This window comes from Macaca fascicularis, chromosome 5 (assembly GCF_037993035.2).
Source record: "Macaca fascicularis isolate 582-1 chromosome 5, T2T-MFA8v1.1".
In the NCBI taxonomy this organism is placed as follows: domain Eukaryota; kingdom Metazoa; phylum Chordata; class Mammalia; order Primates; family Cercopithecidae; genus Macaca; species Macaca fascicularis.
Genome location: NC_088379.1, coordinates 151,786,579 through 151,810,265, shown reverse-complemented (window position 1 = coordinate 151,810,265; position 23,687 = coordinate 151,786,579). Strand labels below are relative to the sequence as shown.

Below are 23,687 nucleotides of genomic sequence, written 5' to 3'. Positions count from 1 at the left end.
ATTCTCTTAATATTATTTTTCCACTAAAGGTACTGCCAAATTGATTTCAAACTCATCATTAAACTATTTGCAACGGTAACACTGGGTAATTCTCAGTTCTTACTACAGTATTCTCCTTAAAGTTTCCTTCACTTCAGTGCTTTCTTAGACCAAAGCTCTTTCTGTAAGATAGTGGATGCAAATCATTAGTATGGAGATAGCTTGTACACAGGTCATTATTGTGCTTTTGATTGATATACATTCTAGACCTTGCCCTAGACAGACTAATTGAATAGCATAAAAAGGAGAAAATTGATGAATGATTTCAGCATCTCCCAGCAATGCCCAGCAGGTGCCGTGAAGAATTACGTGTAGTCTGTTAGCCAAGGAATTACTGCATAAAACTCTTTATAGCCATTCAACCCTTAAAAGATAAATTGATCAAGAAACATTTATTAAATACTCACTTTATATCTAATACTAGGTTTTTCGCAGTGGGAGAGACAATGATATTTTATTATAAAATACTTGGCCGCATCCTGGAACCTTAACATCTACTTGAGACAATAAGACCTATGAGCAAGAGACAAATATGAAATGATTGAGTGCCAACTGTACTGTGAGGTGCAGCCTAGAGGTCAAGAAACAATCAGAGAAGACTAAGACAATAGGATAGAACTTCTCAAGGAAGATAGATTTTGAGTTTGGCTCCCTGTCTGGTAGCATTATAAAATTATCTAACTAGAAAGTCATAGATCTTCAGTATATGAAAATGTAATGGGTAGAAATGGAAGAATCAAATCAGGCAAAAACAATGTCTAAGATATATCCTCAAATCCCTCTCTCTACTGCCTTATTCATGTCTTTAAGATGGTGATCAATATATTTGTGTATACTCATTAATACAAATGATGTACACTGGCTTTGATATCCCATAGTACACATATGCTCTGTGTCTAGTTTCAAAATAACCCCTCATCATGTACCTCAAAATATACCAACCTACTTATGTATAAACTCACACGCTCTGACTTTCCTCCCAATGCGATGGGTGGAGAGTTCCTACTGTCATCTAAGTATGGTCCCTCTGCTGTGCTTCCTCTTATCCCCTCTTACCTGCTCCCAAGACTTCCTCCTGCAGTTAAATTTGTTTTTCTCCTACACCATCAATTTCTCCATTTTCATTGGATCAGTCTCACTGGTATTCATTTCTACTCAAACATTTTTCTTGACATTATCCCCTTCCAGGTTCTACCCCATTTTTCTCTACCCAAGGCAGCAAACAAAAGTGCTGTCTTAATATTTTCACGTTTCATTTTTGCCTCAGTTGACTCTAAATAGGTTTCCAGCCCCCATACTTACTGAAATGCCTCTTTAAGGTCACCCATGACCTCTAGTTTTATCACATCTAATAGTTATGTTTCTGTTCCCAGCTTCGTTGATGTCTTCACAGCATTTGACCGAGTTGAACGCTCTCATCTTCTTGAACATTGTGTGCTTGTGACTTTCGGGATGCCATTTTCTATGGTTTTCCTCCACACTGGAACACTTCAGTCTTCTTTGCAGGCTGGTTTTCTCTTTCCAAACTTTCAGTAGTGAGGTGTACAAAGGCTGGGTCCTAGGTGCACGTCAGTCATACTCTCAACCTGGACCCAGTCTTACAGCTTTAAACATTAGCAATAACCCGATGGCTACTTAATTTATAAATCCAGCACTGACCTCTCTACCAAGCTGAAAGTTTTTAGATCCAATTGCCTCCTTGATGTGTCTACTTGGATATATCACAGACATTCCAAGGTTAATATAACCCAAAACTGGACTCTTGCTTCACCCCTACTCCTCTCCTATCTGCAATATTCTTCCCACAGCCTTTCCTCAATTCAGCAAATATCATCAAGGCAGCCTTGAGTTTTACCTTGCTTACTGCTACTCCCCTCTAATCCATCAGTATGCCCGATCAGATACAACTCCAAAATATATCCCATGTTCATCTCCTGGTCTTCACTGCAAAGCTTCCATCATGTCTGCTAAGATCACTTAAATGGTCATATAACTGCTCTACCCACACCCACTCTCACTCCACCGCACTCCTCCTGCTAGAGTGGTCTCTTGAAAACATTAGATCATGACATTCCCCTGCTTAAAATCTGCCAATAGCTTCCCATTCTTCACCTGGCCTGAAGCTGTGCATGGTCTGGACTTTACTGAGCTCTCTGACCTTCTCTCTCTTTCTCCCCACCAGTCTCTACTCCCGAAGTGGCCTTATTGCTGACACTTCTTATGCAGGTGTCAACTTGAATGTGACCTCCACAGTGAGCCATTCCTTGACCTCATAATAAAATGTAAATGAGTAAGGAAGCAGGGTAAGCTAACATATAGTTGTCACTGGAATGGCCAAACCCAAGTGATGGGGGTGTATTTTACTTTGGAATGGATAGAATTGTTCAAAGGCAAAGGGCTTCTGGGTTTTGTATCATCTACCTTCACAGAAGAAATTTCAGTATGCTTCATTACTTTCTAAGTGACTAGATTATTGTTGTGCCTTATAGGTTCATTTAAAACAATCAAATCCATTGTATTCACATTCCGTATTTGATAATGATGATTTGACTTTAAACTACAAAGTCAAATTTGACTTAGCAGTGAACTTCAAATGGTTCACTGCTACTATCTAACTGATCTTTAACAAGTACAGACAGTCATGTCAGAAGAGTTTCTGTGCGTCGGGTTTTTAATTCTGTATGATATTATCAGAATGCATTATTGTTTTCAAAAAGAACTTAAAATATCACTTATTATCATATCATAATTACTTTGAGTAGCTAAGTAATAAAAGAGTCATTTATAGATTCAAATAAACATTTCTAGAGGGCACTTTACAGATTTAGCTATGTATATGAGGAAACAAAATCATCTGGGGACAGAGTATGTTAATCTGCTCAATATTATTTTCTGCTTCAGATATCAAGTTCTATTATATGGAAGAATATATTTGGTTCAAAATTGTGTGCATCTCTAAGATATTACTTTCTTTCCAAATATCTTGTTTTTAGTATCATCAGTGGGTGTTTATTGAACATCACTTTGTCAGCAAGCTCAGTGGCAGTTAGGACTGTTTGTTACTATATTCAGTGAGTTTGGGCTGTAAAGAAACAAAGAACAATTTACTTTCATATCTTTTAAAGCCTTTTTCTCCTGCCTCATTTTGAATTGTATTATACTTACTCAAAGTAAATTAGTGTTTTGCCAGTCTACGTTTTTTTCTTACAGACTAGGTTTTTATCTTGAATTTCAAAATTTTCATCCAAAGGTACTTTTATGAACTACAAATATACTTTTTATATGCAAATCTAGCTTCTGGATTTGCACAATGCCTTGGCATTCTAAACATATGGAGCAAGATGAAGCCCATGTATTTAAGATACAATATTTCATAATTCTTTATTGGAAGTTAGATCCTTTCAAGTGTGCTCTTCCTCTGCTTAATTCATTTTTGTTTACTTTTGAAATTTTTTATGAAATCATTTTGGTTTCTCTTAAAACAGTTTGCTGTTTGGTAAAGTAATAAATTAAATTCTCTATGGAGGTTTGCAAATTAACTTCCTGAAGAAACCAGTTGCCAAGCAAATGTTTACATGACTAATCTCCAGATGAGACAGAGATAGGTGGGCAAGAGAAGGAAGAACCCGTTTCTTGCTAGGAAAGAAGATTTTGGTGTTCCAAAATGAAGAGAAAATTTCTTTCTCATGAATATTTTTTAAAAATAAGTGATTACAGAGAATGCAGATGGAAAGAGAGAAGAAATTGTCACTCCTTTTTGAAAAAATTCTGGCATTGTCTTCTAGATCAGATCTCTAGCTAGAAGATCTCTAGATCGGATCTTCTAGATCGGATCTCTCTGAAACCAGGAATGAAAAGACCGTTTTGCCATGATTTAAAAGAAAAGAAAGAGAAGGAAGGGAAGAAGAAGAAAAAATGGAAAGAAGAAGGGGGAAAAGACTGATATCAATAAAGTTTAAAATTGGGGAATTTTAAAAATGTAGTTGGAAGGAGATTTTTGAAAAACAAAACAAGACAGAATAAAACAACAATGTTCACTAGGTGCAAAAAAATGGTCTCAAATTTTCACCAAAACCAAATATAGAGATAAAAGAAAAGATTTCAAATGTCAACAGAACATAGAAATGCCAATTTTTTACGCATTTATATCTTTGTGTCCCTTAGGAGTTTGCTTTAAAATATTATTTTCACATATGGTGTTTAAGTTTACCAGCTCTAATAGACGTTTTTAAAAAATATCTCTGAGAGGAGACCATGGGAGTCATGACTTGCAGCTCTGGCTATTAGAGGAGCTGATTCCTTCTGCAGTTGAAAACTTGGCTTTGTTATGTAATACCTGTATTGTCTTAAGGAGGTTACCTGCTTTCTCTCATCTTTGCTTTCCACAACTATTTGGAGAGCATAATAACAAGAAATTCTTACAGGAATTAAATGAGATTCTCTATGTGAAACACATGTCGATGACACGCAATTGAGACTATTATTATCATTGCTCATTTTTCTTTGGCTTTTAAGCATTTATTAATAGTATAAATAGCCTAAATATTTTGCATTAACTTTATGTGTTGATGTATGTAGTGATATTAATTTATCATTTCTCTTTAAATACCTTTTTGTTGTACTAAGTATCATTTTCATCATGTCCTAAAGGCAGAGTTTTAAATAAGATATATTTCAAACTTATAATACTAATCAATGAGAGGACTTTTTACTTTTATAGAGACAGGGACTCACTTTGTTGCCCAGATTGAACTTGAACTCCTGGCTTCACGCAGTCCTCTCACCTCAGCCTCCCAAAGTGCTGGCATGAGAGCTGGGAGCCATCGTGCCCAGCCAGTTTTTAAAGAAAATTTCAAGTTGCAATAAAAACTTTTCAGAAATGTATGGATAAACTCGCAGTTTTAGAAATACACAGAATATAGCTGGAGGATGTGGTTTTTCCTACAATAGCCCATGAACCTGTAAGAGCAAAATGTACTTCTCTATTTAAAAACCATTTGGGAAATTCCTTTTTCAGTGTGATAGGACAAAGTGATAAATAAAAAAAGATAAAAGGAGACAAGCACACAGGTACCACAGAGGATGAATCAGCCAGAACTGTCAGTCAGTGGGATAAACAATGATCCAGCCACATCACTCTCAATGTATGGGGCAAGATGGTTTTATTATGTTGTGTGTTGTCTTTGATAGTGTGTTCTTTCTGTATTAAGAAAACAGGGAAGATTAAAAACTATTTAGACCCTTTTCAAGCCTCCATGATGGCCAAAAAACAATCCTTAAAATTACTGAGGTTACTGCAACTATGGAAAAATCATCTCCCTGGCCTATATCCGTATCCTGTTCTGTTTTCTATGTTGGAAATTGGAGATGTGGTAATAACCAGTGTCACCATCTCATTGTTTAAAGCAAAACCAAGTTATGGATTCACAAAAGCTCTTTTGCTTCATCAGGGTTTCCACAGATATTACCAGACCAGGCACTTTTCTGGGAAGCATAATCAGGTGATGCCCACCTCCAGATTAGAAGGGAACAGCATTATCATTCTCTTTTGTTTTTATTTTTTTATTCTCTTTTAAAATAAAAGCATTTAAATGTCTAGTTATAAGAAATGAAAATGAGAATATAAGTTTGTAGGAGATACTTTTCCTTGATAGTTTTTATTATTTGGAAGCTTTTAAAACTTCATGTTTGTATTTCAGTGACTCTCTGAGACCATTAAAATATGATCACCCTTTCTTTGATCTAGGAAGGCAACTTATCAAGATATATATGTGTGTGTGTATATGTATATATATATATGTAGTGTGTGTGTCTATAAATATATATATTGTATGTGTGCATATTATGTGTATATATGTGTGTGTATTAACATCTTCAAGCTCTGTGCTTTAACTATTAATCCCAATTTTCTACATATCACTATATAAAAATCTTTCAATATACTTTAAGTGCTTGTCTTCAAGCCAAAGTGCAAGCATGTTAAGTCGAATTAAATACAGGCATACCTTCTTCTGTTGCACTTTGCTGTATTGTACATCAGAGATACTGTATAGCCAGAAAACCCAGATAGAGAAACTTCTTCCTCTTCTTCCCTGCAATCTACACAGTGCAGGCAAAACTTGACAGTTCCTTCATAAAAAGAATATCAGGGACACATCACTAATTCAGATGTCAGATTTACATTAACCAACATCAGTATATGCATGCAAACCTTGACACAACAAAGAAAAGCTCCAGAAAAATAGCCTACATATTTTACTGTCAGAAGGGCTGTGGAGGCATCCTTAGGCCAAGTCTGCCGACTTACACATGTATATAAAATTAGGTTTTCTTATTTAACTAGCTTGCCTATATTGCTTTTTATGGAAGCATCCTGTTTTTCCTACTTCAGGTAAATTAAATTTGTAAGGAAGAAGCTAAAATACTGAAATACTAGCTGACATGGGGATGATAAAATAATTGGCCACTATGAAAATGACAGACTGGGGACAAGGGGCAAGGCATGACTGGGCCCTACAGCCACCCTTTTCAGTGTATTTACATTGTGTTGAAATTAAATAACAGAATTCCTAACAAAGCATTATTTTGTTGACCTTACTCTATTTCATATGGCAGGGAAATAAGTAATATATTTTAGAAAAGTTTTAATTGTATGTTTTGCTTTATTAGTTTTTGTTTTAGTCAAGGTTTATATATTGAAAGATTTGTGTTGTTGGGAAATTTACCAATGTTGATTGCCTCTGTCCTTACATTAATAAAAATTGTTTATTAATTTACTTATTAATTAATTACTATAGTATCTTCCAAACTCTTAGATGATCAATAAGAATCTTTCCAAATCTCTTTTTTGCTTCTTGGATGTTTTAAAATTCCCTTCACATTGTTCCTAAGGGCTCAGAAGTTATTTGGTCAGAATAATTTCCAAAAAGCCTAAATTTTCTTCTAAGTATGCTAGGAAACCTTTGGCTCATTTTATGCAGGGAAATGATATGCTGTCACTTTAGTTTAAAGGGATCATTCAAGGCTGTTGGGCTCTGTGGATATTTGACGGGGGAGCACCCCGAGCAAAAGATGATGGTGGCTTGACTAGGGTAGATGTAGTGGAAATGATGAGAAATGGTTTAATTTAGAATATATTTAAGTGATAGGGAGATCAGAACTTACCAATGGAGTAAACATGGGGACTAAATAAAGCAATAGATAAAAAATGACTCCTTCTGAACTGACCCCAGCAACTAGTGGGATGTCTTGTTCACTGCTGAATCTCCAGCACCTATAACAATATCCACATAGTAGGCACTCAAGAAATACTTTTTAATTAAGGCCAGCCTCATCCCAGCCCATGCATACTGTTTCCAGTTTAATTCCTTCTGTTCTTGCTTTGAAATTCATCTTCTTGCAAAAATAATAGTAATGACTAATATTTGTAGAGCATTTTCTATGTTTCAGGAATTATTTTAAGTGCCTCATATATATTCATTCATTTAATTCACAAAAAGAATTTATTAGTTCAATTTACAGCTAAGAATTGATGCACAGGGATATTAAGTAACTTTCCCAAGGACACACAGATAACAAGTAGAAGAGGTGACTTTGAATCTATGCAGTCTGGGTCTAGCACTCATTCTTGGAGCATTATACCATTCTGCCTCTGAAAATACTCAGGTCTTCATTATTCTATGTTTTCTCTCATCTCTCATTCTTAGTGTATTTCCATTCTCTTGGCCTAGAATGATTTTTCTCCTAATTGTCTCATGACTCTTACTCATTCTTAAATGACTTGACTGTATTAGATAAACTTGATATAATCTTGTAATCTCCAGTACACTTATAGTACTATATTGCCATTGCTAGTATAATTGTTTCCTATACTAGACTACAAGCTTCAAGAGAGCTGGGGCCTTTGCTGTTCTGCTCATATGTGCATCCTTGGTACTCTACTCATACAGTGCTTAGCTCACCTCACAGGAATGAGAACCCATGATCTTTTACCCCTTCATAGCCTTGCACATGTGTTCTGCCTGGAAAACCCTCTGCTTTCTCTCATGCTTTGTGTACTAGGCAAGCTTTTATTTATCTTCCAGCCTCAACTTAACTGTTTCCTGCTTTGTGAGGCCTCCTTTGATCCACTTGGTAGAGTGCAGAGCTCCTGTTTGAACTATCTTGCTGGCCATTGACAGTCAAGTACAAGTATTTTATTTCCCCTTTATTAATATTTAACATACTGTAGTATGTTCTATACTATGTATGTATGTACTATGTATGTATGTACTATAGTATGGATAGTATATAGATTGTGACTCATTATTGGGTAGTGATTGTGACCCATCAGATTGGGGATCATGGCTAGGATTTAAGAAATGGAAAGAGAGTGTAGACAAATAGGATAGAAAGAAACGCATTGCATAGAAGAAAGCTAAATACTGGGAGGCTGCCATGTGTAATGGAACAGAGCATGAATTTTAAAACCATACTCTCTGGACTCCAGTCCCAGATTTACTCTCATTGACAAAGTATCTAGTTGACTTTGGCGAAGTTACTTAACCTTTCTGTACTTCAGTTACCTAATCTGAAAAAAATAAAGATAATGATAATAGGGCCTGTTTCCTAAAATAGTTATAATTAATTGAGTTAATAATTATAAACCGATCGGAACATTTTGCATATTTGTGCTTTTAAACATTGGTTTAATATATTACACACACATTTATACATGTGCTGAATTGCAATGTAAGTGTCTGATTTTGTTTTTTGTTTTTGTTTTTTTTTTGAGATGGAGTCTTGCTCTGTCGCCCGGGCTGGAGTGCAGTGGCATAATCTTGGCTCACTGCAATCTCAGCTCACTGCAATCTCCACCTCCCGGGTTTAAGCACTTCTCCTGCCTCAGCCTCCTGAGTAGCTGGAATTACAGATGTGCGCCACCACACCCAGCTAATTTTTGTATTTTTTCTTAATGTGAGTTGTCATAAGAAATGAACTCTGCTCTAGACTGGAGTCTTTGAAAGCAGGGATTGTGTTTTCAACTTTTAGGCCTTGGACTTACATAAAATAACACTTCTTTGCTTGTTGACTTTGTTTCCAGAATAGATTAAAGAAACTTAGAGTTCAGACTTTGTAGGCTGGACATGGTGGCTCACGTCTGTAATCCCAGCACTTTGGAGGCCGAGGCGGGCGGATCACCTGAGGTCAGGAGTTCGAGACCAGCCTGGCCAACATGGTGAAACCCTGTCTCTACTAAAAATATAAAAATTAGTCAGGCGTGGTGGTACACACCTGTAATCCCAGCTACTCAGGAGGCTGAGGCAGGAGAATTGCTTGAACCTGTGAAGCAGAGGTTGCAGTGAGCTGAGATTGCGCCATTGAACTCCAGCCTGGGTGACAGAGCAAGACTCTGTCTCAAAAACAAAAAAACAAAAAACAAAAACACCAAAACAACAACAACAACAACAACAACAAAAACCTTTGTATTATACAGCTGTCAGATTATAACTAGAAAATAGAAAGCAAATAAATAAAGTATGTAAATATGCTCCCCAGTGGAATTGCTATAGTTACTATGAGGGAACATTAAGTTTCTCTTTCAACTTCTGGGTAGACTCGGCAAAAAGGAAGATGTGAAGAACTACAGAAGTCTCAACACCTGATGAAAAGGCATACATCAGTTCTTTAAGAGACAAGCTTTTTCCTGATACTAAGCTCCAAAAGAAAGTTATCATATAATCTTATGTAAGAAAAATTTGCACACCTAATGCAACAAAATGGTTATTTAGACAGCTTGTCATAAATATTACATCTTTCCATTAAGTTTTCTTTCAAACAAGATAGTAACAGGTAAAATAAATGATTGCTGTGTGCTATTCTCTGTGTTAAGTGGTCTTTACAACAACCCTATGAACAATAACCCTTGTTATTACTCCCAGAGACCAAGGCATGGAGAGGTTAAGTAATTTGACCAAGGCAACCTATTGTTATAAAGCAGAAGCAAAGCAGTAGGAAAAAAGATGGTTCAAAGAGAAGAAGGAATGAATAAGCTAGAAAGAAAATGGATGACATACATTTGAAATCAATTTTCAGACTTTTCCGGTATTTCCAGGACTGCCTTGGATCCAGAACCTGCCTTGGGGCTCAGTTCTACCAGAACTCAGTTGTTCTGCAATCATGATTCAGATTTCCATGAAATCATTTTACTTAAGCTTGTCTGAAACAATTGTTTATCCTACAACCAAAGTAGCCAAAGAAATGCATTGCTGATTAAGGGAATTGTTTTCTCAAAAGTTAATTTGGCTTAAGGTTTTTCCACATTAATGTCAAGGTCAAGATAAGTGACTAATCTCATTTCTTTTCTATGTTTGAAATGGCCACACAGAAGTACAAAGGATAATAAATTATTACCATGATAAGAAAGGAGAGAAAACAAATTAGAGATCTCAAAATTTCAGAAATGTTTTCAGAAAGCAGTTGAAATATGACTATAGAAAAAAATGATATTTTATAATGATAAAAGGAGTTGGCTCATCAAGAGGACATAAGCCTAAATGTTTGTGCTTCTGATAACAGAACTTCAAAAAACGTTGAACCAAAACTGATAGAAAGAAGAGGAGAAGTAGAAAAGTCCATAATTTTAGTTGGAGATTTCAACATCACTCTCTCAATAATTGGTAGAAAAACCAGTAGGAATATAGAAACCTTCAACAACGCCTTTAATCACCTTAAGTAATTGACACTTACGGAGTATTCCACCAAACAACAGTAGAACACATTATGTTCAACTGTGCATGGAGGATTTATCATAGTAGATTATAGTCTGGGCCATAAACCAAATTTTAACATGTTTAAATAATTTAAATCCTTTCAACTATGTTCTCTTACAAGAATGAAATTAAGTTAAAAAGGATAGCAGAAAGAGTTTTGGAAAATCTTCCCAAATTGGGAAGCAAGACAACATACTTCTAAATAACCCATTAATCGAAGAAGAAATCACAAGTCAAATTAGAAAATATTTTAACTGAATGAAAAAGAAAACACAGCATATCAAAGTTTGTGGGATACAGCTAAAGCAGTGCTTAAAAGGAAATTTATAGCATTAAAATGCTTGTATTAGAAAAAATGTAAATATCCAAAATTAATTTTCTAAGCTTTCATTTTCAAAAACCAGAAAAAGAAAGCAAATTAAACTCAAAGTTAGTAGAGAAAAAGGAATAGTAAAATGAGAGCAGAAAACAAACAAACAAAAGCAATGAAACTAATGATGGTTTTTTGAAAAACAAATTGATCAACCATTAGTCAAACTGATCAGAGAAAAATAGAAGACACAGTTTACCAATTTGGGAAATGAAAAGGGACACATCATTACAGATTACACAAATATTAAAATGTTATTAGGAGATAAACTTCATGCTGATAAACTCAACGACTTAGATGAAATGGCTAAATTTCCCAAAAGACACTGCCAAAGTTCACTTACATAGAAACAAATAACAGAAGAGATTTATATTTATTAAAGACATTAAATTTATAGTTTAAAAAATTTCCTACAGAGAAAATTCCAGGCCCATGTGGCTCCACTAATGAATTCGCCCTAACATTAGGGGAAGAAATAATGACAAACTCAACACAAACTCTTCAAGAAAATAGAAGACGAAGAAACACTTAACTAATTCTGTAGCAAATAATATGATTAAGCAGCTGAAAGATCTTCATGATAATGTTAATATAAACCTATCACATATATTAGAGTTAAGGAGATGATCAGGAAACTAAGATTTAAGTCTATTAAGTATATTCTTAAATGCAGAAAAGTTATATAGCACATGCTATATATGTGTTATTTGTTGGATATAAAATATTAATCTAAAAAAATAAAACCAGTAATACTTGCAAATCAGTTGTCCTAAAAACTTTCCCCTGAATCGAAACGCTCCTTTTATTAAATGCCAGATTTTCATGTGTGTATATGAGGCATACACCTTTACACATACATATACATATATATTCTGTTATATTAATTTATTTGCCTTTTCTTATATTAGTGCCACTAATGTTTTTATCAATATAGTTGAAATGCATTCTTATATCTGGCAGAAAGTCCCTTTTGTTCCAAATGAGAAAGTTTTTCTTGTATATTCACTGTTTTATATGAATTTTAGAATAATCTTGTCAAGAGTTGGGGAAATATCATTAAGATTTTATTGGGATTGTGCTAAATTCATATGTTATTTTAGGAGAACTGACATTATTAAAATACTGAGTCCCACATTAACAAGAACCTTTCATTTCAATTGTGTTAAATAATAACATTGACATCTCTTCACATTCTTGGCTTCAGTGAAGACGATTCTAATGTATCCTAAACAGAAAAAGCCTTTTGCCATAGGTTTTTTAATAGATACACGTTACCAATATAAAGAAGCTTTTTTTTAGTTTCCATTTTTCTTAATCATGTGTGAGCTTTGAACATTGTGAAATAATTTTCTTGCACCTACTAGATTATTATAAAGTTACTAGAGTTTCTATTTTGATCTATTCTTCCAATTCTGAGATAAACTCACAATGGTTTCAATTTATTGACTTCTGTGTGTGTATGTGTGTGTGCACGTGTATGTGTATATGTGAATTTTGCATCTAAATCATAATGATATTGAGCTGTGGTTTTTATTTTCTCTTGCTACACTTTAAGGTTTTGTAAAATTGACTAAAGAATTTTTATCTTATTCAATTAAAAGTGAGGGCAAATTAAAATTTTTTTCAGATAATGCAAGGACCTAGACACATCTCTTTCTCTGCAGTCTTTCTGGGCCCTCCCCCAGCAAAAGAAATTACAATGGTTACTTGTATTTTGTAAAATCGACCGAAATATTTTTTATCCTTTTCAATGCTCTAGGACATTTTGGATGAAATGGGAATTTCTTATTATTGAAAATTTGGTAGAACTCCCATGTGAAACTGAATAGTTTTTCTCCTTTGGTGAGAGTAGGGGTCAGGGAAAAGGGGTTAGGTAGGTCTTATAATTAGTCTTCTAAATCTTCTCCAGCTAATTGTTATTTTTGAAAAATAAGTGCCTGTTTATGCAAAATTTTATATTTACTGCAATGAAGTTTAACATGATATTTTCTAATAATGTTAAAGTCTCTTCTATATTTCTTGAAATATTCTCTATATCTTGAAGGTAGTGTAAAGATAATGATGGCTAATAATACAGGGCCTAGGGTTGGACTGCCTCTGTTGATGAACGAGCTCCATCACTCACAGGTGTGTGATCGTCACCTTGTTAATTAAACTCTTTGTGGCATAGTTTTCTCATCTGTAAAATGGAGATTAAAATGATAGCACCTATCTCATCAATGGAGATTAAAATGATAGCACCTACACACAGGGGCCTGTCCTGGGGAGGGGGGAGGGGGGAGGGATTGCATTGGGAGTTATACCTGATGTAAATGACAAGTTGATGGGTGCAGCACACCAACATGGCACAAGTATACATATGTAACAAACCTGCACGTTATGCACATGTACCCTACAACTTAAAGTATAATAATAATAAATAAATTAAAAATAAAAAAAAATAAATAGGCTAATTACATGTAAAGTATTGAAAACAGCACCTGGCACATCATTAAGCATACAGTAAAAGTTAGCAGTTACTATAATTATAATTAGAAGCCTTTTCCATTCATGCTGCTATTTTTAGTGACTATCTGTTTTTGTTTTTCTTGGTTATGCTTGCACAGATATCTCTGTCTTTTCACGTAACCAGTTCGTTTGTTTTATGGGTCAACTTTTTGGTCTCTCTTTTATCATTTTATTAATTTACTGTTAATATTTTCTTCTCAGTTTTTTATTTAGTATTATTTCATAATATTTATTTTGTTAGGATTTTTTCTATCATCCTGAGTTGAAAGCTAGCTTCTTCACTAGTATCAGTTGCTCCTGTTTTTCAGAAAATGCACTTAAATCTATAGCTTCCTTTTTAAATATGATGATAACTTCTTTTTTCTTTCCATTCTAAATATATGAAAATTTCCATACTGGTTTCACATTTAAGCAAATAATAAACTTGGAGTGTATTTCTAAATTTGCAGGTGAATAGTTTTTGGTGTTTGCTTTTTTTTTTTTTTTTTTTGTAGGGGATCCAGGATTGAGAAGTAAATCTTCACTCATGCTTAGTAAGTGTGTCATGGATGTATATCCATGGATGTGTAGTAAGTGTATGAATTTACAAAATTCCTGGTGTGACCAGTACTTGGCCAGATTTTATAAATATTTATTTTTTTGAAAAATAAGTATATATTCTCTATTTAATTTGGTAGATAGTTCTCTATATAAAAATCTCTCAGAATATAAATATTAGCGTGAGGCTGTTATTTCAATCAAGCTAGGCAATTACTGTTCAAATACTTTTCCCTCTACTTTATCTGTAAGTTTCTGGAAAAAAAATTAAAATAAATGTCTTCTCTTTCTTCTGTTAATTTTATGTATTTTAAGCTATATTATTAGGTGCATTGTTTCCTACTTGCTATATTTTTCAGTAATCTATTTGTAAATCTGATATTATTATACTCCTTTAATGTTTTCTGCCTGAATTCTATTTTGTTTAATACTAATAATATTATACAAGTTTTCTTTTTGTTGGAATTTGCATTATTTTATGGGAATACAAAAGAAAAATATTCTTGTTCTCTACCTACTAATCTATTTTATACTTTTTTAAAATTTAAATCCAAGGCTCTTTTATTTCATCTTCTTGCAAATACTTTCTTTTGTTATTGCAATGTTCTTATTGATATACTTTTTTATTTACTAATTCTATATTCTTAGTTATAACTAGTAATTTTCTAAATGTTTAGATAGCTGCAATAAAATTAATATCATATTCAGGAAACCAAGATCTTTATATACAGATGTTTCCTGATGAAAGAATCAAAATGATCCATTGACTTTTTGTTTTTATTAATTTAGTTTTTATTATGTTCTGGAAGTTTATTGTATACATATAGTCTGTGAAAAGTCCTGGCTTCACTGTTCATGTGCACAGTGCACACTTACTTTGCAACAGTCATTAAAAGCACATACTATGAAAGATTTGTTTACATGACTTACAGTTTGGTAGTCATCTTTTAAGCATTCAAGTTTGATAGGGAAATACATTCTAATTTTATTTTTAGATAAGGGGAAAATCAAAATATGTTGAGTCAAATGAGGAACTGTTTCTATCATAGAAACTTAAAAACCCAAAGAAGAAATGAGATCAACCGCTGCTCTTCAGTAGTCAGAACTTGACATTTCTCTTAAGATAAATTACACAGATTTCTCACCCAAGAAATATAGGATCTTTATATATAAAAATATAGAACAGAATCAGTCTAAGAATCGTTTGGTTTCTTTTAAAAAATTTTATCAAAAAAGGGATGCAAGAGAGTGTAGTTGACGGAATACCAATGATTGATTTGTAAAAGAGAAGTTTTATAAGTGTATATTTTTTCTCATGACAAAATACCATTACTTCACTAGAAGACATGCCATAGTAAGAGAAATATACATGCAGTTTTTGTTATTTACCCTTACACTATCATCCATTACATTACTGAAAAGAGCATGAATAATGTTTTGTTTTCATTTTTAATTTATGTGATTTTTCCCTTTGTATGTTAAACCTGTTATATTTCTCTTTAAAACTGGTCATGTTTATAGCTCAATGTATACTATTCTTCTTGCCATTATTTTTAATATGTTTAAAGTATTTTAAGGAAATATATGTTTAGAGGGAGCAACATTAGAATATATATGACAAAACTATAGGTGTAAAGAATTGATTGTTTTACCTTTCTCAGAGAAAGCTCCTCATGTAGTTAATATGAAAGATTTTTTCTTGAAAAGGTTAAAAAAGTTCTAATCAACTTTTGTACATTATGTAGAACTTCATTTTCTAAACTCTGCAAAAGAAAGTTTCATATTTAATGGGGAATCATGAATTATTCCATTTATTATCTACTTCCTCCTTTCAAAGACATGATCTGGATAAAAGGCGGGGTGAATAATTTCAAAAAATACAATACATTTTTAATGGGAAGGTGCAAACTACAGATTCTCATGACTATTAGCAAGTGTAGAGGAAACAGAATTTTACTTGCAAAACTCGTCAAACTCTTGCAAAGATAAAATGTATGACATACTTTAGTAAAAAAAAATGCAGTGAGCTGAAGTTTTCTTTATAATGCAACTTGTTTTTACTAAGTTTGCTCTTTATATTCTCCAGCTTTTCATTTTTATTAAAAGTTTGATATTTCCCTGAATGTATATGGAAAGTTGACAGTTCTTTTATTTATAATGCTGTATAGAAAGCTAAAAGAAAATTTTAAATGATGTTATTTCAGAAAAAGTTTTCCAAACAAAATTTCAAAAATTGTGGAGGGTATCATAGAATTATGTTTCAAAAAACAGAGTGTCATTGTGAAGATGGGTGGTTTCAAAAAGAAGAACACAACAGAGTGAATATCGTATTCTGTGGAGTTTTTTGTTAATATAAATTATAAATATTAATTTAGACAAAAATGATCATTTGATGAGTGAGCATGATGAAATTTACATGTATATTTAGTCCACTCTTTGTAGTCCTGTGATATGAAGCTCATTTTTTGTTTCCCTCCTTTCCTCATGATTTTTTCTTGTTATTTTAGGATACAGAATATACCAGAATTGTATTACTCACTTGAATTTATTTTGTATCATTATAACTCAATTTAAAAACTAAGATTATTTCCAGGGTTTATTTTTCAGCTTAGGTTTAACTGGTTTTTCTATAGTAGAGAAGTACAGTGTAATCTGAAAGAAAAGAACAAGAATCCACATGATTTCTGCAGTTAGCCAAAGGTGTTTGGAGTCAAGTGTTGTAATCCTGGCTTGAAAATACTGTCCCTGAAAAATTATCCTTTAACAATGACGCTCATTTCATATCTTTCCATGTGGAATCTTTGGCTTAACATTTTTCTACACGAATTATTTTGTATAAGGTTTGAATTTCTCAAAGGATTTTGCAAGTAATAAGACTTTTATCAAACTCGCATGTGTAATTAACCTCATATAAGGAGCTTTTCTTCCTATCCTTTTTTACCAAACTACTAAAGAAGTTTTCATTAAAGGCAGTTACTTTTTGTGAGATCAACAAATGTTTCTAAAACAAACAGTAATTTTTTTAAGTTTTAAAAATGTGTATGTTTGAGGTTTTTCGATACAGAAAATGAATGATGCTAAAGTGCTGTGCGACAGCTACCGTGGGTAACTATTTTGGTAATACTTTCTATTTACTGATAAATAGTTTATCCATTCCTAGTTGATAACAATTACTATACTTCAAATATTTGATTAAGTGGGAATCACTTGAATAAATCACTTTGAGCAGGTGGGCACATAAAAAAATGCCTTTATGTTATTAAGGAAATTATCTAAAGTTATTGTAAAGATTGTAGTCCTGTACTATTTGCTAAATAAGCATGATTTCCTCTGATATTTGTTAATCACCAAAGAAAATACTGTTTGGTTTATAAACATTTGTTGATCTCACATGAAGTGACTGCCTTTAATGCAAAACATCAGTTCTATCAAAACAGAATCTGTGAAATAATTTCTGTCCCATTCTACAGAAATATTTCATAACTTCCAAAATATAATCACCCATGTTGAATTGAATTCTTATCAGGATATTGAGAGAATCTTTACTGATCAAATGTTTAGATATTTTTATTATTCGTTGAAAGGGTTATATTAGTGATAGTACTATTTACAAAATACTAGAGGATAAAGTTTATTCCTACTGTTTTTTTTTTAAATAAAGTTGGAACTTAGGTTAGTTTTTTCAAAATAGCATTTTTCAATTTGTATATATACTTTAATAATGTTGAAAGTCTGACTATGCTTTTCTTTATTCTTAATAGATAAGAAATCCAAAACTACAAAGCAAAACTTGCATATGTAACAGTTTCCTCTAAAGTTCAAATTAGTAAACGCATAACTGTTTTTATAATCACATAAAAATTCTATTCCATAAAAAGTTCTGGGGGGCAGATTTTATTTATATATTTAAAATTGCTAAATTGGACTATCTACCTAAATTGAGTCTAAATCAAAACTGAAACAGAATGCTATATTAATATTTATATTCTGACTTTTTGGTAATATTTTTATATTGCTTAATTTCTTCACTTCATATAAAAGATGAAATCATATTTATTTGTATGCAATTCTAAGAAATTTCTAGAAAAATTATAAATTAATATATTACATTAGATGATTTCTTTGGAATGAAGCTAAAATGTTACCTGAATCTTTACAAGGAGAATTTTATATAATTTTTATATATCATTTTATATAAATTATATACAATTTTATTTTAAAATATTTTATATTTTATATTATTTAATATAATTTAATAAATTAATAATATAATTAATAATAATGAAATATATTATTTTATATTATATAATATATTATCTATAATATATATTAATATATTATATAATATTAATAATATAATATCATATATAATATATTATATTAATATAATATTAATAATATTAATATATTATATAAAATATAATATATAATATAATTTATATAGATTATAATATAATTTAACACAAATTATATTATAATATAATTTATATAAATATAAAATTTATATAATATATAATTTCATACATGTAAATAATATATAATTTTTATAATATAATTAGATATATATAGTAGTATATAAAATATATAATGTACAATATAAGCATATCACAATATTTATACTTTCAAATTATATTTTTAATCTCAAAGTGAATATGATTTAGAAATTCTATTAAAAAATCAAGATCATTATAATGGCTGTGATATTAAAATTATTATATGATTAGTGATAGTCATAACAGATAATACTATAAAAAGAGCTTTTTAATTAAAATATATTAAACTATACATACATTGAAGTGACTGTATTGTGTTCATTATATGTTCAATACTCTTAAAGGAGGTTCTGAAATGTTTAGAAGACATTAATAACAATATTTATGTTAATGATGAATTCTAGTTGTAATGACTAACTATAGTGAAAGATTATTTTGATCCAAATATAATAAATTCTACTCTTTGAGATGTTAACATATAATAATTAAATTAAATCATATAGAAAATAAGCAGTAGTCATATTATTTATGATTGGTGGATGTATGGGATACAAAACAATTTGTTTTAGAGAATTCATCATAATTTAAAAGTGCTTTATATATGTATTTTATTTGGATTAATACAAGTTTGTCATTAAATATGTGAATGTTTAAGTATAAAATATTTTTCTAATTTTTCCAAAAATAAGAATTGGATGCTATGAAAACTATTAATCTATGATATGCCACCTCCCCATTTACATTTTTAACAGTTGAATCTTTGTTAATTCATCTCATAGACAGCTACATGTTTTGCTGTTCCAGATGGATGAGATAGAATACCATGCATAACTTTACATTTATCTTCTTTGAGTGTCAACTTATTTGCATATCAATTAAAATAATATCTGTATTAGGATGGATAATGAAAGTTATCAAATTTACATGATGTAACTGCAGTTTGCTAAATTTCCAGTAGATGCCCCCAGAGACCAGTCAACTCATTGGAAAGCTTTTAAATTTAAAGACCTTTTTATATTGAAACTTCTTTCTTGCTATATTTTGAAGTACATGGAAAATAAATTAAGAATTCTAAAAATCTTAACTCCCTAATGTTTCTTACAAAAAATACATATATGGCTGTTGGTAGTCCAATTCTTAATCATTACTAATCAATACTATGACGAATAATTGTGAACAATCTAAGTGTGTAAAATTAAGAAAAATGCTTTCAGTTTTCATTGTAATTATATATGGCTTTAAAGCAAAAAGTCGTTTTAAACAGTGTCAAATTTTTTGTCTTTTTCACTTCTCTCTCTTTATACATTTATATGGTTAGGAAAATGCTCTATTATTATGTTAGCTTTTGGGAAAAAATAGCATTTTTACCAAAAACTATAAAACATAAACAACTCATACACTTTTTATCAGTTAGTATGTGTGTATGTCAAGAAATGACTTTTTTCATTCTAATTACAGTATACATAATATCTACCTACACTGAAAAAGATAGGTAAGAATAGTGATTCACTTTATTCCAAGGAAATTATATTAACTGAAGCTATTGAAGTATTAATTTAAGTCAATGTAATTATCCCGTAGGTGATTCCAATAACATTTATCCCTACCATATGAATGTAAAACTGTTATAACTGACACATAGATAACCCACTTGTGACTTTTAAATATTAACTTAATGAAATAAAAGTATTATCCTGACTTTTGATTAGATATTACATATCTTTTGACTTTATCTTTGTCAGATTAAATGAAAATTTTATGATCTTGTTTTAAAGTATTTTTTTATTGAACTGCTTTTGAAATATTTCACTGAATGTAAAGCTTCATGTTGATTCCATAATTCAGTTTATCCTATGCAAAAAATATGTTAAATCAGTCATATAATTGAATAGAAGATAATGTCTTTGATTTTAAAAATTCACCTAATAACTAATATAAAGACCTACTTAGGGGGTTTTATATTAGTTATTAGATGTATTAGTTTAGGTACAGAGAGAGTAAAATAAATTGTAATTTCTATTCATTGCATCTATTCACCTTTTTTATATTTGTAGGAGTATATGCTTTTTATCCTTTCAAATGTTTGTCTTTGTCAGTGTTTTTCCTGTTAGACTTTACACCCTCGAGTGGGAACCATATCTATTTAATTTGCTCTTCCTGGATGCTGCTGGCTGTCTGCTGTCTCCTGTTAAAGGGAAGGATTCTCTGGGGGAGTCACAAAATGATACTGATCTCTGTCTAATACCCAACCTAAACATGGATTGTCATGGAAAAAGAGAATGGCTTTCCAATTGAAAGGTTGTATCATAATTGTCAAATAATATCAAATTCCTAATCAATGCAAATAAACAGAACGTTGTGTGGAGGAGGAGGAGAAGAAGAAAAAGCAACAATACATGATATAATAGGAAGCAATGGAAGGAAATGGGAAGAATTCACAATTTTCAACCAGAGGGAGCTGGATGTGAATTCTAACTCTGCCATTTACTATTAATAACTTGTATGGCTTTGGGCAATTCACAACCTCACTGAAGACAGGTTTTTTAATTTGTAAAAATTGAAGTAGTACTTTATACAGTTATTGTGCCAGTTAGAAATGATGTCTACACAGTGCCTGACACATTGTGGGTGCTCTATAAATAGTAGCTATTCAAAATAGTTTAAGGCAGAATTTTAAAACACTGTAGTATCTCCATGGCTGTTTTGCAGTAAATTATCCATTTCCCAGCATCTCTAACATTCACCTGCTGTGGAGTTATGCCATATTGTTCAGCTCTGCTTTCTGTCAGTTTCTAGATTTTTTTTATCTCTGCATTTTTTAAGGGAGATGGTGATGTGAATTCAGAACAGTTAACAGCATCTCCATTGAATGAATAATACCCTTAAATGGCAATAAAGCCTATATGAAATGCTTGACTACTTAATTTCATTCTCAAATGCGTTCTCAAGCTGCATCCCTTATCCCATTGCAGCCCCAGGTATCTGCAGTGTCAAAGATCTTCCTTAGGATACATTCAGCATGTCCACAATTTTGCTTCTGTGAATGGCACATTTTTTTCCTGTCAGATGAACTCTCCTCATATTTTATAATATTAAATCTCTCCATAAATTTTACCAGAGTTCTCTATTTTCATCCAGTATCGTGGCATCAGTTCAAGAAGATTTTTCTTCTTCTGATGCTTAAAAACAGCATCTTTTAATTTAGACTAATATTCATAAAAGTTTTTTAATGTGTAAATGAAACCAAAGGCTAAAAAGTTTATGGCCAAATGAAATAACAATTAAACAAATAAAACTGAGTTTTGTTTATATTTCTATTTGTGTTTAAAACAATTCTTTCATACAGCAAGTGAACTTTGGCTATGGTTCTCTGTTACGAAATTTAAAACCTGAGAAATTCAAATATAATGGTAGAGATTGACATTCCTTTTTTTTAGATAGCCAATTTATTTTAACAAATGAAGATTTTCTGGTTAAAAGAAATAATTCGCATTAACTATGAAGGTTTAGATAGGAACCAATTATTAAACCACTATAATTGTCCTTTCTTGCTCTCAAATGTTAACAATGAGGCTTAAACAATAGCATATTAGTATGCATAGGTATGTGTGCATGTGTGTAAAAAGTAGAGACGATACCAGCATAGTTCTATATGCATATTTAAATACATTTCTATTTGTAACATCACCTGTAAAGAATGATCTTTTTAAAAAATGTACTGGAAATTTTAAAAATTGATATTAGTTATATATCATAGATGTTTGAGGCTGAAAGATGGTGTGGAAATAATGATTGTCCAATCCCTTCTGAATCACTTAGTGTTCTTTGGTCACAGACAGCAGAAATGGATTCTGACTAAATCAAGTGAAAATGATTTTATTGAAAGGATGTAGTGGAATTTAGAGGAGAACCCAGATCAGAAGAAAAAGACCAGACCCGGCCCTCTCGAATGGATATAGGTAGCAGGAACTATGAGACAATCTTGTCAAAATTCTGCCAGAATTGATTGAGCGCCAGCAACCTCCTACACCTTTGTGTTGCTTGCCTCAGGTTTCAGAATTTTGGGAGAGAGACCAGTTGGCCTAATTTGGGTCAATAACCCACTCTTTGGCTAGGGAGTCCCTGAATTTCCATGCCACCAAGACTACACACAATGTGGGGAAGGTTATTTCTGAAATACTTTTAGAGTGTGCCTCCTTTGGACGTGGAGCTAGATGCTGGGTGGACCAAATCCAGCAAAAGCACCTTCATCTTCCGGGGGTGGAGGAATGAGGCCCAGAGAGTGATTTTTCTGGATTTCTGACCCTGTTGGGATTAGAACTGAGATGGCCTTCTAACTGCCCTATCTAGCATTTATTTGTATCATTTATGGTCGATGTTTAAATTTTTATCTATTTATAATTTTCTTCATTTTTGCCCCCAAATGTTTTCTTCACTCCGGAAGACTGGCCGGCCACCAATGCATACCCATACAAAGGTGGCATTGCTTGTGTGAGGCAAGATTCCAGCCCCTTGTCCTCTCAGGCCTCCTATGTCACCCCCCAAACTGCCTTCTGGGGTAACACGTGGAGGTCCCCTCAGGCTCCTGAAACTCCAGTTATCTGAACCTTAACTCATTTTCTTTCCCCAAACCTGTTCATCCTTTCGTGTTCCCCTCTTTAGCAAATTACTAATTACCCATTACCCAATCCCCAAACCTGGTTGTTACCCTTGCTCCTCTCTTTCCTTCACCCTTGATATATCTTTGAATCACCAAGTAATCCATATTTTTGTCTCCTTAAAATGTTTTGAATTCACCTACTTCTTTCCATCCCTCCAGCTTTACCCTGGTTCCACCCCCAGCACCTCTCCTTTCCGTGACCACCAGTCTCCCATCCGTTCTTCCTGCTCCTGGTTTTACCCTTCTCCCCTTGCTTCTCTTGGATCAGGTGTGAATTTCTGACTCACAGACTTGAGAATGCTAAATTGAAAGTCTTTATTTTTTTATAA

At 32.3% G+C, this 23,687-nt stretch overlaps 1 protein-coding gene and 1 long non-coding RNA gene across 3 annotated transcripts in view; one reads left to right on the top strand and one right to left on the bottom strand.

The window, feature by feature from the left end:
* LOC135971016 (uncharacterized) overlaps positions 1–2,232 on the bottom strand; it is a 42,394-nt gene extending 40,162 nt beyond the window's left edge. The window contains exon 1 of the long non-coding RNA XR_010587033.1: positions 1,895–2,232. This is a non-coding gene — a long non-coding RNA (uncharacterized lncRNA). The remainder of the gene's footprint in view (positions 1–1,894) is intronic.
* TTC29 (tetratricopeptide repeat domain 29) overlaps positions 1–23,687 on the top strand; it is a 279,537-nt gene that overhangs the window by 9,518 nt on the left and 246,332 nt on the right. The gene's annotated exons all lie outside the window — the stretch shown is intronic.